This window comes from Polyodon spathula, chromosome 5, assembly GCF_017654505.1.
Source record: "Polyodon spathula isolate WHYD16114869_AA chromosome 5, ASM1765450v1, whole genome shotgun sequence".
NCBI lineage: Eukaryota > Metazoa > Chordata > Actinopteri > Acipenseriformes > Polyodontidae > Polyodon > Polyodon spathula.
The window spans coordinates 10,234,827-10,253,361 of NC_054538.1; the positions used below are offsets into that span (position 1 = coordinate 10,234,827).

Consider the following 18,535-nt stretch of genomic DNA (forward strand, 5'->3'; position numbering starts at 1 on the left):
CTAGACCCTTAATTGAACAGATAATTTGCTTAATTAGACCTTTTTTACTTGTTTTCAGCTCTTAATCAGTTGCAGAGTTCAAGTTAGCTATAACATTTGATAAGTAACTTGAACTCTGCAACTGTTCAAGAGCTGAAAACAAGTAAAAAAAAGAGTCTAATTAAGCAAGTTAACCGTTCAATTAAGGGTCTAGTTAAGTAATTGAGAGCTTGGTTGGAACGAAAACCAGCAGCCACAGGGGGTCCCCAGGACTGAGTTTGAAAAGCCCTGGTCTATCATCTCTGGACTAATACGGCTACCATTTCATCTATCAAAGTTTATAGACAGCAAGAGTTAAAGATATTTGTGTTAATAAAAGGTTTTTAAAACATACTTTTCATGTATTTACCTTGAGAAACTATATAAAATAAGTAGTAAATGAAAAAATATTTAAATCAATTGTTGTTGTTTTTTTTAAATAATCAAGGGATTTAAATTGACTTAAAATCAGCCAACCCTGTTTGATGAGATGAAGACTATTAATGAAGTAATTCATTTAAATTCAGTTTATTTATTTATTTATTTATTTTTAGAAAACCAGTCATTTAAAAGCCCAACTTGTTTGTTTTGTGGTATCAATTTCATTTCAAGTTTTTTTTTTTTTTTTTTTTTTAAATCATGTCAATGTTACATTTTTGTACCTGTAAAGACAGTAAAAATAAATAAAAACAAACAAGAAAACAGAGGAGTTGAAAAGTCACACCGGTAGCTCCGTGTCCAAGAAATGGGGTATCACAAAGATCAGAAAAAATGATCAGAAACAGATAAACCTCTCTTTTTATCTACCGTTTGCAGGAAATAAAAAAAGACATTCAACGGCAATCTAAGTATTTTGTTTAACAATGTTTAGTTTTAGAGAAAGTGAGTATTTATTTTCAACATTCTACTTGGGCACACTACATTGTATGAAAAAAGTCAAGAAATAAAATGTAAGTATTAATATTTTTTGAAGATGCAAGCCCAATTTTTTGTTTTAAGTGCTGTATGTACGTGAAGATCACAACCAAGAGTTTATAGTAACTCCAATCTGTGTTCATTTACATACTCGCTCAGCTACAAAATACAAATCTCATTCACTGATCTACACAGCTACACATAAATGTTGTGTGCCTACACAACCAAACAATTTACAGATGCTCGCAGGTTTGTATTTTTAGTGCATCGTACTGCATTTTAAAGGACATAAAGGAAGTGCCTAACCAAATTTGTTTTTACATCCAAGATTTCACAAACTTTTGTTCAAATTCACGATTTTCCACGACCACTGTGACAAAACCGTAACCTTAAATCATACTATCTTACCGTATTACAGTACACTACAGATAAGATTGTCAATATGTATAAATGTGATGCTTTATTTGTAATCAATAATTAAGGAAGCAATCACTTAAACTGAAGACAAATTGTATGGTGACATGGTATTAGATAACACTTCATAAAATTTAAAAGAGCAGCCTCAAATGCAACACAGGAACACAGGAAATTAGTTTTATTTTAATTTTTGTGTACTTTATACTGGGCGGTGTACCATTAACACCTTTTCAACACAAACACCAGCTTCACAGAAGTGAGCTTGACAGCAACAGCTACAGCTGGGCCTCTGTTGGCAGAATCCTTTCAGTGAGCTCTAGCAACCAATCTCTGCAGGCCTAAGCTTTGAGAAGCAGCTCTTACAATGTACTTCTTTCACTCGTTAGGGTCACAGGCAAAACTGTAGGAAACAAATGTTCTGGTTAATCACCGTGTGATAACAGCACTAGCTGAAATTTGGTTTACATGCTACTTTAATCATTTAACGTTTGCCTTTGAACAAAACAGTCTATGATTACACTTACGCTTATTGTATTAAACATCATACAAAAGTAGCTCATCGCAGGTACTGTGGTACATACCGTGCCATTAAAAATAAACCTGTGGTCTTCACAAATCTGTCAGTAGATGACGTGTGAGAGATGCAGTACAGCATTTAAGCCATCATACAACAGGTGTAACTGATCTGGAATCCCAATAATTACCAGTAAATTGAAAGGTACTGTACAGCAGTCTTACTGCACAGACAACCAGCTCAATATCTAACTCAATACAAAAGCAGGAACTCTTGCTACATGAAGATAAGGAGAACTTCGTTCTTGGTTTGATCTGTTTATCAGATATTTTTGACACCTGGCAATGAATGTAGCACGTCAAAAAACAACATGTTTTACTGTAGTTTGCCTGTTTATAATCCGTGGACACTGTACCTTTAAACCCCTCTGTAATAATGGTAAAGAGCAACTTCCCGCAATAACTTCCAACTTAGACGTTAACTGTTTGTGCAAAAGAGGCGAGTAAAACCAACATTTAGCACTGAATCAAACTATAAATGCACGCTGCATCTACAAATAAACAGAGAGAAGAGAAGCCTAATCAATGTTTGCTGTGGAGTATATTAGAGAAAAAAAGGTAGAAATCAAGAACTACTGTACAGTAGTAGGCAGCGTCTGTATTTTCTGTTCCTCTTTTCAATTGAAATATAACAAAATGAAATGTGTAATATTTGACTTTCTATTGGATAGGTTACTGTAGGTACAACGCCCGTGTCACACTGAGGCATACAGAACCACAGGGACAAAAGAACATCAAAACACTGATGATGAATTCTGCCTTTACAACAAGACGAATTAGGCGAGTTTCTTAAAAGGCGTGTGTTGTGCACCTTTAAATTTAATACAACTAGTGACTGTGATGTTAACCATGTAAACCAACCAGTGTGTGAAGCTTCATGGAATGACCCAGTTTCTTAACATCAAGCCATGTGTTTCTGGCTACATACTAAAAACCACCAAGTTCCTGAAAAGTGTAAACATACAGTCTGGCCCTATACTGTATGTAGCCTATTCGTTTTCTGACCCCAAGCAAGTCACTTAACCTCTTTGTGCTCTGTCTTTCAGGTGAGACGCTTTATTTTTTTTAAAAAAGGTAACAGTCCCACTGGAGGATCATTTTAATTTGCAGTTTTTAAAATATAAATAGCCTGGCTAAACGGTGGTCGGGAATTTAGTTCGAAGCAACACACAAGCAAACCAACTGCGAGAAGGAGAGCTGGTCGGAAGAAGGGAGGGAATGTGCTCGTCCCAGGTTCTGCTGCTCCCGGAGCGGGGCTGAAACGTCTTGTCTCCAGAAGAAAGCTGCAGCTCCTCTCGCAGCAAAAAGGTAAATACATTAGGAAAAATAACCATGTAATAGGCCTAATATTTATTTAGTTATAAAACGAATGATAATACATGAAATAGTACACTAAACAGTGGAAAGTGCATAATACATTAAATAGTACATTAAATACAGTGGAAACTGCATAATACATGATAGTAACATATTACGTGAAATAGAAGCAGCAGCTAATAGCAGATATCAGGCTTAAGGTGCATGGAAAGCAAGAGAGAACGAGTGGGTCTTGAGAGTTGATTTAAAGCGTGCAACGGTGGGAGCATCAATCACCAAAGCTGGGAGAGAGTTCAAAGAGTCGGAGCCATGAAACTAAACGAGCGTTGTCCAAGTGTGGTGCACTTTTGCTTGGGGATAACAAGCAGGGCAGAGTCGGAGGACCTCAGCTTGCAGGCAGGGACAGAGCAGATCAGCAGATCACCTGAAATGTGATCACGTTTTTTACATATGGCAAGGATCCTGGCAGCAGCATTCTGAACTAGCTGCAGTCGGTTTATGGTGCATGCTGGGAGACCACCATATAGAGAGTTGCACTAGTTGAGTCGAGCCACATTTGGGAGGGAAAGGTAGGGACAGACTTTGGAGATGTTTTGAAGATGGTAAAAGAAAGATTTGACCATGGAGATGTGGGCATCAAAGAAGAGGTTGCTGTCCAGAAGTACACCAAGGTTTCATACTGTAGGGGAAGGCAGCAGCAGACAGTTTCCGAGGTTCAGGGAACCTATATTGAGATTCTTAAGTTCTACTAGAAGGAGTTCAGATTTGTTACTGTTCAGTTGAAGAAAACTGGTAGACATCCAGGCCTCGATGTCTTGAATGAAAGCAGAGAGCTGGACCATGGCAGAGGGTTTCAGCTGGGTGTCGTCAACATAGGAGTGAATATTATTACGTAATATCAGGTAGGAGTTTAGGGGCTTGCCCCCGATAGACACTAACTTTCTATACGGAAGTGCCTCTGTGATTTTTATGGCTGGCTACGGCCCTGATTTCAATGATCGCTGCTGTTTTGTAATTCGATGTTATTCCCCCCCAAAAAACACAAAAACACACACACTAGGTAGATAATTATTAGTTTCGCTCAAATTCTTACACACAAAAAACAGCAATTAGCTATGACATGGTTCAAGTAGCAGTTCTGAGATAATAGCAAACAAAACACAATCTTGAGAAGTGCATCGATTTCTGTTTTCATTTATTTTTGCGTAATACAGTCTCACTACCATATGTAGTTCTGCTTTTTAACTAGTAAAAAATGTGCTTTCACAAAAGGGGCTAGAATATTTTTTTTTTTTTGGGGGGGGGGGGGTTCGGAACAGAGTGTCCAGCAATGCACCATAACAAAACTGTAAATCCCAAGAACTGTGAAACTATATAAAGGCTCTCAAATGTAAACATCTAACATTATGTACATCCAGCTGTTGATCATTGTGATGCAGAGCACTCTCCATTGCCTGACAAGGTTTCTATTTCAATCTTTTAGCAGTGCAGACGACCACGATCGTTATATTTAACTTTCCTTTCACTGACATTGCTTATTTGTGCTCTTGTATCTATAAGGCTGTTTCTAAGCCTCTCGTCTACTCTATGTATTAGTCAGTACCGTGTGACCGAGTTTCGTAAAAAAATAAAAAATAAAAATAAAAAATACCCTGCCTCTCGTCAATACTCTAGGGTATTAGATTAGTACCGGGTTTGGGACTAATAAATAAAAAACGATTTAAAAAATACCCTGAAACATAAAAAAGCTAAAGACTTTGTATTTTTAATCTAAAAATTATGGTAAATTAGATTTTTAAACATCACCATTTGATTTTTACAATATCTATATATATATATATATATATATTACCTTATATATATATATATATATAAATTATTAATATTAATGTTTTTTTACACCGATGTGTTTTTAATTATTGATATACTAGATAAGGGTAAAAAAAATATTTAAAAGCCCAGAAGTACTAGCCTATAGTTTTTTTTTGTTGAAATGTTAAACTTCAAAATGCAAAGACGTGTATGACATACATTTCACCAAAAAAATACTTAATTTGTATTCAAATGCATTCGTATGAATAATTTTAAGGTAATGACAGTGTAGGCAGTAGAGCAAACATTGTTTTTTCTATTAAAAGTGTTCTAGGCTACAATTCTCTGCACACCTGAAGTGAACCCTGTTACCATATTCCAGGGATAATCTCTTAATTTCATTACTATCCTAAAACCAAACTATACCCCTAACAAATACACCACTTGTCTAAAAAAAAAAACAAAAAAAAACAACATTTAGATTTCTGACTGAAGAATACAGGCTACTGCAGAAGTACATCCAGAAGGTTCTAAATACCCAAAGACTTCAATACGACAACAGCTGGACTACTGTAGATACCTCCATAACAAAACCTAAAATTAGGCAATTATGCAAGCATATACATATGGAATGGGGTTAGTAAGCAATAAGGCACAACAGGGTGTGTGATATACTCTAATCTCACCACACCCCCGGTGTGCAGCAAGTCACAAAGCAATATCACACACCCCGAAGTCCTTTATTGCGCTTATAAAACGGGTTAACTAACTAAATTGAAAAAAAAATAAAAATAAAAATGTTTAATTAACCTAAAGCCATTTTTATTAAATATCCTACCGCCTAAAACTGAGCTAAGAAAAAAGTTCCATAAACCATTTTAAAAAAATATCAAAAAATGCATCAATTAAATAAAAAAAGATTTACAGGTGTTGAATGTAACATTTCCACTGAAAGTGCAGTTTTATTTGATTTGTTAAAATTCTTGTAATTCTTGGTTTCTATATTAATTTTTTAAAGTAAAATATTACTGTCCATTTTCATCATGACACAGCACAAACGAGACTGCCTTTAAATCACGCAGACCCTTTCTCACAAAATGTGTGACAGTATCATAAGAACATAAGAACATAAGAACATAAGAAAGTTTACAAACGAGAGGAGGCCATTCGGCCCATCTTGCTCGTTTGGTTGTTAGTAGCTTATTGATCCCAAAATCTCATCAAGCAGCTTCTTGAAGGATCCCAGGGTGTCAGCTTCAACAACATTACTGGGGAGTTGATTCCAGACCCTCACAATTCTCTGTGTAAAAAAGTGTCTCCTATTTTCTGTTCTGAATGCCCCTTTTTCTAAACTCCATTTGTGACCCCTGGTCCTTGTTTCTTTTTTCAGGCTGAAAAAGTCCCTTGGGTCGACACTGTCAATACCTTTTAGAATTTTGAGTGCTTGAATTAGGTCGCCACGTAGTCTTCTTTGTTCAAGACTGAACAGATTCAATTCTTTTAGCCTGTCTGCATATGACATGCCTTTTAAGCCCGGAATAATTCTGGTCGCTCTTCTTTGCACTCTTTCTAGAGCAGCAATATCTTTTTTATAGCGAGGTGACCAGAACTGCACACAATATTCAAGATGAGGTCTTACTAGTGCATTGTACAGTTTTAACATTACTTCCCTTGATTTAAATTCAACACTTTTCACAATGTATCCGAGCATCTTGTTAGCCTTTTTTATAGCTTCCCCACATTGTCTAGATGAAGACATTTCTGAGTCAACAAAAACTCCTAGGTCTTTTTCATAGATTCCTTCTCCAATTTCAATATCTCCCATATGATATTTATAATGTACATTTTTATTTCCTGCGTGCAGTACCTTACACTTTTCTCTATTAAATGTCATTTGCCATGTGTCTGCCCAGTTCTGAATCTTGTCTAGATCATTTTGAATGACCTTTGCTGCTGCAACAGTGTTTGCCACTCCTCCTACTTTTGTGTCGTCTGCAAATTTAACAAGTTTGCTTACTATACCAGAATCTAAATCATTAATGTAGATTAGGAATAGCAGAGGACCTAATACTGATCCCTGTGGTACACCGCTGGTTACCACACTCCATTCTGAGGTTTTTCCTCTAATCAGTACTTTCTGTTTTCTACATGTTAACCACTCCCTAATCCATGTACATGCGTTTCCTTGAATCCCAACTGCATTCAGTTTGAGAATTAATCTTTTGTGCGGGACTTTGTCAAAAGCTTTCTGGAAATCTAAATAAACCATGTCATATGCTTTGCAATTATCCATTATCGATGTTGCATCCTCAAAAAAATCAAGCAAGTTAGTTAGGCACGATCTCCCTTTCCTAAAACCATGTTGACTGTCTCCCAGGACCCTGTTACCATATAGGTAATTTTCCATTTTGGATCTTATTATAGTTTCCATAAGTTTGCATATAATAGAAGTCAGGCTTACTGGTCTGTAGTTACCTGGTTCAGTTTTGTTTCCCTTTTTGTGGATCGGTATTACGTTTGCAATTTTCCAGTCTGTCGGTACCACCCCTGTGTCAAGAGACTGCTGCATGATCTTGGTTAGCGGTTTGTAAATTACTTCTTTCATTTCTTTGAGTACTACTGGGAGGATCTCATCCAGCCCAGGGGATTTGTTTATTTTAAGAGCTCCTAGTCCCTTTAACACTTCTGCCTCAGTTATGCTAAAGTTATTTAAAACTGGATAGGAACTGGATGACATGTGGGGCATGTTGTCAGTATCTTCCTTTGTAAAAACTTGTGAAAAGTAATCATTTAACATATTTGCTATTTTTTTTTCTTCCTCTACGATTTTGCCATTTGTATCTCTTAAACATTTAATCTCCTCTTTGAATGTTCTCTTGCTGTTGTAATATTGGAAAAACATTTTGGAATTGGTTTTAGCTCCCTTAGCAATGTTCATTTCTATTTCTCTCTTGGCCTTTCTAACTTCCTTTTTGACTTGCGTTTGCAGTTCCGTGTACTCTTTCTGCGTACTTTCTTTTTGGTCCTTTTTTAATGCTCTATAAAGTGCCTTTTTTCGCTGAATATTTTTTTTTAATTGATCTATTAAACCATTTTGGCAATTTAGTTTTACATTTAGATTTGTCTACTTTAGGGATGTAATTGTTTTGCGCCTCTAGTACTACATTTTTGAAGAACAACCATCCTTTTTCTGTGGGTGTTTTCTCTATTTTACTCCAATCTACTTCTGTTAGTCTCTGTTTCATGCCTTCATAGTTTGCTTTTCTAAAATTGTAAACCTTAACTTTAGTCTTTACTTTTGGGGATTTAAAAAACACTTCAAATGAGACCATGTTATGGTCTGAGTTTGCCAGTGGTTCTCTGACCTCTGTTTTAGTTATTCTATCTTCGTTATTTGAAAAGACTAAATCAAGGCATGCCTCCCCTCTAGTGGGTGCCTTCACAAATTGTGTTAGGAAGCAGTCATTTGTCATTTCCACCATTTCTATTTCATCCTTCGCGCTACCCACCGGGTTTTCCCATTTTATTTGGGGGAAGTTGAAATCCCCCATTAGTATGGCTTCTCCTTTGCTACACACATTTCTAATGTCATTGTATAACAGATTATTGTGCTCACCGTCTGAATCTGGCGGTCTATAGCATGCTCCTATTATTATGCCTTTTGAATTTTTGTCTGTCATTCTGACCCATATTGATTCGGTTTTATTTTCTTTGTCCAGGTTTAACACCTGGGCTTCAAGACTGTTTCTTATGTATAGCGCTACCCCTCCTCCTCTTCTGTCCTGCCTGTCTTTCCTATACAGTGTATACCCACAAATATTATATTCGTCCCCATCACTCTCAGATAACCACGTTTCTGTAACACCTATCACATCATAGTTACCTGTTAGTGCAGTAGCTTCAAGTTCTAGAATTTTGTTTCTGATACTTCTAGCATTTAGATAAATACATTTAATGGTTGTCTTACCTGAGTTGTTGCTCTTGTTTTGATGCGGTCTCCCTTCTGTTTTTTTGTTGATTTCTCCCCCCTTCCTTTCTAGTTTAAATGCTTCCGTATCAGGTGAGAGTGCTGTTTTTTTAATGTTTTTAAATCATCCTTTGTTATCTAGGATAGTGACAGAAGAGGTATCCACACCACGTCAGCACTAGCGCATCACAGTGGCGAGAAAGACGTTATTTGCATACCCGGGACATACCCGGTTGCTTGTCAAACTGACTAAGTTTACGACTGGACAATGTGGAAAACTGAGAGACCTGTGTTAAGAAACAATTTAAAATAATGCAGGGTACAGCAAAAGATGTGGAGAGAAAGGTACGGCAGTAAATGCATTTATAAACATTCTGCATCAGGGTTGTGCAGGGGGTGTGACTGGTGGCAGCAGGCAGGACAGGAGATGCAACCGACCAGAAGAGGGTTACGGACATCGACAGGGGCAGCGGCAACAAAACAGCCATTTAAAAACCAAAGCCTCGTTTTAGAGGAACCCAAATCATTTTTTAAAAAGTTGAAAGTTTAAAATATGTTTTTTTTTAACTATTAATTTTCAGAATCGCCCCTTTTTGAAAAGAAGTGCCAACCATGGTGATATGCTATAATAGCAACACCCCCCAATGTGACCTGTTTTAACCAATCAGGATAGAGTAATTAAAAAAAGCTCCATTTCATAAAATATGATATTCCACCCTCTGCCAATTGATTAATAAGGATTACAATAGAAAGACATAATATGATGACAGACTTCACAAAATGTATCCTTTAAGACTTGAATCAAGGAGTATGGAATGCAATACTAAACAGCAATGTGTTCAAGTTGAATTACACTATGCGCTCAATTTGCCTTCAAAATATGTACAACTGTATATTTTGGCAATTTACAGTGATGTACTGCAGATCTCCTATGACTCGCCAGCTGGTTCTCTAATGTGAAGCACATGCACAGTGAGACGTATTTGCATTGCAAATAATTTAAAAAGAAAATGTACAGTATCCAATCCCAGGTGTTGCACATTTGATTCTAATACTAGGTTGTTTCAGATCAAAGACATTGCACTGTAAACAGCTTAGTAATCAAGACGGCAAGACATGAAATGTGTTTTTGAACAGTGGACGCTGTACTTCCCCATTATGTAGGCCTACTATGTACAGTAATTTTAGCCTCAGAATAAGTAGGTAAGTAATACAAGTGATGCTCCCACTTCACATTTAAAAAAAAAACCACACATTCAAAGAACAGTTACAGCTATTGTATTTATAGACCACTTCCTGTGTAAGCAGCATTAAAGTATTAATGTTATTTCTTCTAGGTCTTGCACCAAACAGCTCTATAATGTCCTTTTCACTTCTTCAGTCATGTTGCATTCCTCCTACAGCAATACCCATGTTATGGTGTGTTCCCTTTAATTCGGATTGTGAGCTTTAGGGATCTTAAAGATCATGTCTCTTACATGTAGGCTATACTAATGGGGAAACGAACTAATATGTGATTGGGTAAAACTGTGGGGCCTATTAGTGGGCACAAAGAGGTTATTTATTTGTGTTTTATTGTGGTGCAGTATACTGTATTCCGATTAGAAAAAACAATGTGAAATAGACTGGAAGGTGTCAAGTACACTGCCGAATGTTCCTTGACTTACACATTAGTGGAGTCTCAGCCCATGCCGTTTACAATTGCAACATTGGAAGGAACTCTGCTGCAGTACGTTTTACATATCATCTGAATCGCAAGATACCGATGCAAATATTGCACATACGTTTCTACTGTGACTAAACTACTTGAAACAACCATCAATTTCTCAACTTAAAAATCCTGTCAAATTTAAATTTTTGATCCCTATTACAAACCGCCAACACCTTTGACCAAAAATGTATGACATTTTGATTTTTAAAAATTCTACAATCTGAATTATTAAACTAGGATAATTTTGGCGGTTGTGGAAACTGGTTTTGACAATACTGAATACGTGTAAAAAATTTTTTTAAGATGTTGTACTTAATAAACCCGTCTTGTCATGATGATGGATCCCTGTATATGCCATGACATTATTCTGTACTTATACTTTATTAGAATATATTATAATATATAGGTATAATTATATTCTTATACGACAATATACTACATGTGTGTGGACAAACCATATAATGTTTCATATACCTAAGAAGCGTGGACATAATATATATATATGTGTGTTGTGTTCCAATGTCATTGATTCTTCGCCCGTATTGGGTCAAAGAGTAGTACAGTTATTTTGACATTCTCATCATGTCAATAAAACTGAATTACAACCGGTACGATACAGTATAGCAGATAGCCAGTTTTAGCAAGTATTTAAACAATTATTTATTATTAATAATAATAGTAATAATAATAATAATAGTAATAATAATAATAATAATAATAATAAAGGTGTTTCATTAATATATCCCATTAATAATTTGAAAGAGATATTTAACAACAGATTGCAAGATATAAACCAGCGTTAACCGACACAAAACGTATTGTTGCTTACCAGCTAATCACTTCCTGCAACATCCATGTGAACGACTCTCGCTGCGTTGCTACCACCATGCCAATGCCATTTGCATATATGCTGTGTGTCTGTACTACGAGTTATTGTTTGAGAATAAATCAGCGGTTTGGAAATTAGAACTTACCGGGATGATCTCAAGTTCTGGAACCTGCGTGTGTCCAATAAACAGTTCGCAAACTTTCAAAACGCCTTTTATTTAAACTGCAGAACTTTCTGTTTTTCTTTCGCAGTTTAACGGTGCACGCTAGAACCCTGCAGTTCCTTTTTTTTTTTTTTTGCACCCCTCCCCAGCAGCAGCAAGGCTTGTTAGTTCCGCCTTTGTTACAACATCATTGGACAGCATAGAAGATGAGCATGTTCAATCTACCAATACAAACATATGTAATGTTCTCAACAGATTTTTTTTTTTTTTTTTTTTTTATCTCAGTGTCGAGTGACGGTGTTTTGTTGGTTGCGGGGTTGAAACAACAATCCCATGAGATTTATCCCAGTAATGGCGGGAGATCGAACCGTGGATGAACTTTCTGTCCAACCACGACAATGAAGCAACAGTTTAATTGAAAAGAGATAATAATTAAGACTTCTTAAAGTTTACTGTAGTTACATAACAAAAGCGTAGCAACGGTCTGTAAGCACGCATGGGCACTGCTTAAAGTATAGTAATGTAGATTTACACTGCGGTTCAGTTTGAACCGATTTGCTACAATATTTTTTCTAGTGTCTCCAAAGTTGTAAGACGTTATTCATTACCCAAGCACGTCTCTACGGAAGGACCCTGGGGGAAAAGAAAATAATCTTTAAAGTATATTTCGATGGCGTTAATAATTGATTTCAAGTAAATCCCACACAATATAAGGAGCTTTTTTTGGAACATGCCAAATAAATTGTGGGTTAAAGTTGTTCAATTTTTAAGAAATAAATGCAATCGTGAGCAAAATGTAAAACTGATATGTGAAAAACAGTGGCATGCTTATGGTGTTGCAGTAAAAGTTGCATTTTTAGAGGAGAACATCGGATGTGCAACTTGTGTCTGGCCTTAACATTAAAGGGTTTTTTTGTTTGTTTGTTTTGTTTTATTTTTCCACAGAAACTCCTTTAAGAAAATCATAGAGTACATCTATACAACAAATATTGATACATCTCTGTACTTAAATCAAGCGAAACGTGTCCAGTATCTATACCCCTCTATAAACTCTGCAAAATAATATCTCAAAACAATGAAGCATGTTATACAATATATGTCATGTAAAGCCCCAGAGGTTGCACAGGACAAATAATTGGGTCATTTTGAAACAAGATTTGAGAAGCGTTGTCCTACTTAGTAATGCTATAACCTGTGCCTGCTGTTCAGATCCACGGCTGTCTGCATCAGCAATTACCAGGGTCCTCACAATCTTGACTTGAATATTGCAATTAAAACGAAATAAGGACCATGTGGCACAGCTGGTTAATGCACTTCTACGTGAAGTCTTTTTGCGACTGCCCGAAAAGGTGTCCAGTGCTGTCAGTACCACATATATGAATATGTTGATCAAATCCACCCTATGGACTGGTTTGTACCCCAGGACCACAATTTGGTGATTTCGTTAAATGAGCATTTTTTTTTTTTTTCCAGGTTCTTTGTATTTAATTTTTAATGTTAAATAACATCAGTAAATGTACACAGAGAAATTGAAGTTGCTAATTTGTACACATGTTATTCTCGCTAATGTTTCATTGGGATATGGGATGTCAGAGGCATTATGTGCACATACGATCTGTACATCACTGGTTTCAAAGCAAATGCCACAAAGAAGCACTAATGCCCTCTAATTTGCTTCATAAATTAGCTCCGTTTAGAAAATGTTGTGTAGTTAAATAAATCAACCACAATGGCTAATTAGACCTGTACTCAGCTTCTTTTGGTTGGTTCCTGTTTAAGATTTGAAAGAGTGCCATCTTGTGGTATGTATGCACAAGCACATTTTCCTCAGATTCAACTATGATGATGACGTGTATTACTCAAAGGGGATGTTAAAATATGACAATCAGGTTTCTCTTATTTCTAGAGACACTCTGACTGACCTATCTAAAAATATCATGTACATGAAATGTGAAGATACGTTTTAACGCTAGGACGGGGTCGGCAAAGTTCCCTAGTATTGCAATTTTTGTATGGTAGAAAGTCTGACTGTGATGGGGAAAACATAGTTCTATACAGTTAAAATGTGTCTTTAACATGCATTAATAATTTAAAGCAGACTATGATGTAATATGCATTTAGCCATAGACTGACGGTATAGTGCAATTAGATTGAAGCAATAGAAGCTGCCAATTATTCAAGTAAAAACTTATCCAATTAATAATGTATGGTTCTTTCTAGTTGGTTATCCTGTCTTATATTGATATGGTCCTTGATGGGTACTGTATGCAAGGGATATGCTCCCATAAAGTAGCCAGATTTTAAAACTGTGAAACCATCTGCCATAGGATCACTCTACTCAGGACAATGTATGAGGGTTAAAATACTTCTAACATCAATCAATCAATATTTATTTTACATAGCTCTTTCATAGTGGACCACCACCAGAAAGCGCTTGACAAGACAATGAGGAACAATGCATAATACTTTAAATACAGCAGTAGAAAAAAACAATGCAAACACATTACATACAGGCATGATACATTATGCCTGTATGTAATGTTAATTCCTCAGCTTGTTCTAGATATATAAGAAAACAAATCTGTAGGAAATGACAGTGAATGTAAACTTCAAATCACAAGAATAAAATACCTCAGTCCCAAAAGAGCAGGTATGAAAGTGAAAAACTGTATTTGTAGACATATCATTGTTTTACAAATGGAATTAGAATCCTAGTGGCTAGCAACAGTCTATTTAAATATAAGTCATGTAAGTAAGTGGCTTAAACAGTTGGCATAGAACTGTCAAGATATCAAACTCCATAAAATATTTTTGTATCATAAAGTAAGATTATTATCCCTGTGTGTCACAATTCACATTTTTCATACAGTGTACCTGGAGAACCACTAATCTAATTAAGAACATAAGAACATAAGAACATAAGAAAGTTTACAAACGAGAGGAGGCCATTCGGCCCATCTTGCTCGTTTGGTTGTTAGAAGCTTATTCATCCCAAAATCTCATCAAGCAGCTTCTTGAAGGATCCCAGGGTGTCAGCTTCAACAACATTACTGGGGAGTTGATTCCAGACCCTCACAATTCTCTGTGTAAAAAAGTGTCTCCTATTTTCTGTTCTGAATGCCCCTTTTTCTAAACTCCATTTGTGACCCCTGGTCCTTGTTTCTTTTTTCAGGCTGAAAAAGTCCCTTGGGTCGACACTGTCAATACCTTTTAGAATTTTGAATGCTTGAATTAGGTCGCCACGTAGTCTTCTTTGTTCAAGACTGAACAGATTCAATTCTTTTAGCCTGTCTGCATATGACATGCCTTTTAAGCCCGGAATAATTCTGGTCGCTCTTCTTTGCACTCTTTCTAGAGCAGCAATATCTTTTTTATAGCGAGGTGACCAGAACTGAACACAATATTCAAGATGAGGTCTTACTAGTGCATTGAGATGAGGTCTTACTTGTCATGAAACATAGTATTAATGTTATTTAGCAATACGTTATTGAGGATATCAAATTCTAGGGATATGTAGGTCTATCTGTCCCTCTATATGTCACATTTACATGTTTGCATATATCCAAGAAACCACTTATCCAAATATCATAAAAATTCATATTAACATTATTTAGCATACAGTGGCTCTCAAAAGTATTCACCCCCCTTGGACTTTTCCACATTTTTGCCACTGATCAACACAAAAAAAAGTCCATAATGTCAAAGTGAAAAATAAAATCTACAAATTGTTCTAAATTAATTACAAATACAAAACAGAAAATAACTGATTGCATAAGTAGTCACCCCCTTGAGTGAAGATTTGGTAGAGGCACATTTGGCAGCAATTACAGCCATGAGTCTATTTGGATAAGTCTCTACCAGCTTTGCACATCTGGACACTGCAATTTTTGCCCATTCTTCTTTGCAAAATTGCTCAAGCTCCGTCAAGTTGGATGTTGGCTTTGACTGGGCCACTCCAGGACATTGACCTTTTTGTTTTTAAGCCACTCCAGTGTGTCTTTGGCTGTATGTTTGGGGTCATTGTCCTGCTGGAAGATGAATCTTCTCCCATGTTCCGGGTCTTTTGCAGACTTCAGTAGGTTTTCCTCCAGGATTTCTCTGTACTTTGCTGCATCCATTTTGCCCTCTACATTCATGATCTTTCCAGGCCTTGATGTAGAGAAGCATCCCATAGCACGATGCTGCCACCTCCATGCTTCACGGTAGGGATGGTGTTTTCAGGATGATGTGCGGTGTTAGGCTTTCGCCAAACACAGCACTTAGCGTTGAAGCCAAAAAGCTCTATTTTGGTCTCATCAGACCATAGAATCTTCTTCCATTTGGTCTCAGAGTCTCCCACATGCCTTCTGGCTAACTCTAGCCAAGATTTGATGTGAGTTGTTTTCAACAATAGCTTTCTTTTTGTCAATCTCCCATAAAGGCCAGTTTTGTGAAGCACCGGGGCTATTGTTGCCGTATACACAGTGTCTCCCAGCTCAGCCGTGGAATACTGTAACTCCTTTAGAGTTGCCATAGGCCTCTTGGTGGCCTCCCTGACTAGTGCCCTTCTAGCCCGGATACTCAGTTTTTGAGTTCTAGACAGATTCACAGTTGTGCCATATTGTCTCCATTTTTTAATAATGAACTTTACTGTGCTCTGGGGGATATTCAATTCCTTGGAAATGTTCTTATATCCTACCCCTGATTGGTGCTTTTGAAGAACCTTATTCCGGATTTGCTTTGAATGTTCTTTCGTCTTCATGATGTAGTTTTTGTTAGGAAATGTACTAACCAACTGTGGGACCACCCAGAGACAGTTGTATTTAACCTGAAATCATGTGAAACACCTTAATTGCACACAGGTGGACTCCATTCAACTAATTGTGTGACTTCTAAAGACAATTGGTTGCACCAGAGCTTATTTAGGTGTGTCATAGCAAAGGGGGTGATTTTATTTTTCTCTTTGACATTATGGACTTTTTTGTGTTGATCAGTGACAAAAACACCTAATTAAATCTGTTTTGATTCCATGTTGTAACACAATAAAATGTGGAAAAGTCTAAGGGGGGTGAATACTTTTGAGAGCCACTGTACATTATTGAGAATATCTGGGGTTATATAGGGCTGTCTGTCTGTCTGTACATCTGTAGGAACAAAACTTTAATAGGATTCAGTATATCGAGTCTGGAGGCAGCTGGCCTAGTCTCTATGACAGCAGAAACATAAGGAGTGTAGCCTTTTACTCTCTGTGTTTTAAACTAATTTTAATTGTACTGAATGTGTAAAATTTTTATAAAAGAAGTAAAAGGAAGTGAGCCTAGTTTGGTAACCATAGCTACACCAATAAGCAAGGCCCACAGGCTCAATCAAGTTTGACTCCCTAGAAGTGCCAGGTGTTGTGGCTAATTCAGTATAGTTATTGTGAGCAATGAAAGATATGGTATGTCTGGAAAAACTTCAAGGGCAACCAAGAGGCTAACTTTGTTTTAGAGTGAGTTTGTTCAATAAGTCAAAGAAAACGGGAGTGTGCTATCAACATCTAGCAAGTAAAGTCAGAAAAAGGGAGCCGCATGTACCATCTTTAACCAACAGCTCCAAATAACATCAATGGATAAGTCAAAGAAAAAGAGAGCAGGAATTAACAACTGAACTGCAGTGCTGCTGATAACACCCAGCAAATACCCACATGAATAATATGTCAGAGAAAATGAAAGGCAGACATGTAACATTTTAAACTGCAATCTGCATAACATGTAGAAAACACCCAATAATAAATAAACTCGAAGAAGACTGAAAGATTGTTTAAAGGACATTGAAATACACTACCTGGGATCGTCATTAAAGAAGAGGTGAACTGATGATTTGAAGACTCAATTAATGGACTGAATTGACCTACCGGGAATGGTCCATTTTACTGGAATTTATGTTAAAGACTGAAAGGGGACACCGCTCTACAAGACATCACACAACACCGCCACAACTGTGCGAAACAGGTTGAGTATTCCCAAGTAAACTCAAGAATTAAAAGGGTTACAGAGACTATACTTGGGGAATTGAATAAATGTATATTTGCAGAAAAGTTGATAGTGGCATAACGTTAGAAATGCTAGTTTTAATCTTCCATGAAAGTGAATTACAGCTAATAGCTAGAATTGTGAGGCAATCTATGAACTTGAATAAGGGGACCAGGAATCAAACCAGATTTATTAATACACAAAAGGTTTTGACAAACATTAATTATCTTCATGGGGTATTAAACACCCATTCTCCCCCACATATCTGCCCACCTCTATGTCACATTTACATTTTTCGCATACATCCAAACTTGGTATTAACATTATGTTGCATAAGTTATTGAGCATGTGAGATTCTGGAGACGTAGGGAGGTGTTTGACTGTCTATGTCTGTGCATTTTCACAGTACGTACATATCTGGAGAGTCGCTTGTGATTAAACATTTTGTTTCTAATTCTCATTCTATACTATTCTGTACATATTGTTGATATACAATATGGTCATCAACCATTCGTGACAACAATACTGATTGTTCCATGTAAGGAAGACTTGTGACTGACAGGGGAATATAATAATTGAGAGTACATTGTGACATATAATGAGCATAATAACCCACATAAATATATAATCAATGAGCATAATAACCCACACAATGAATGGAATATTAAGCTTTATTGACCATAACAGGTTGAAGGGCAATACATGCAGGATGGTTTTTCACCAAGTTAATTAAGTACTACCAAACTAATAAAGTGTCCTCATCCTACAAATTGACAAGTACCAAAATGCATAATACATGTCAAAGGTATCAGTGGTCCCT

At 36.6% G+C, this 18,535-nt stretch overlaps 1 protein-coding gene across 3 annotated transcripts in view; it reads right to left on the reverse strand.

Annotated features, from left to right (window-relative positions):
• LOC121315527 (CYFIP-related Rac1 interactor A-like) overlaps positions 1-11,842 on the reverse strand; it is a 72,458-nt gene extending 60,616 nt beyond the window's left edge. For all 3 annotated transcript variants that reach the window (XM_041249693.1, XM_041249690.1, XM_041249692.1), the window contains exon 1: positions 11,705-11,842. The gene's annotated coding sequence lies outside the window, so the exon portion shown is untranslated. The remainder of the gene's footprint in view (positions 1-11,704) is intronic.
• Between the last annotated feature and the right edge of the window lie 6,693 nt (positions 11,843-18,535).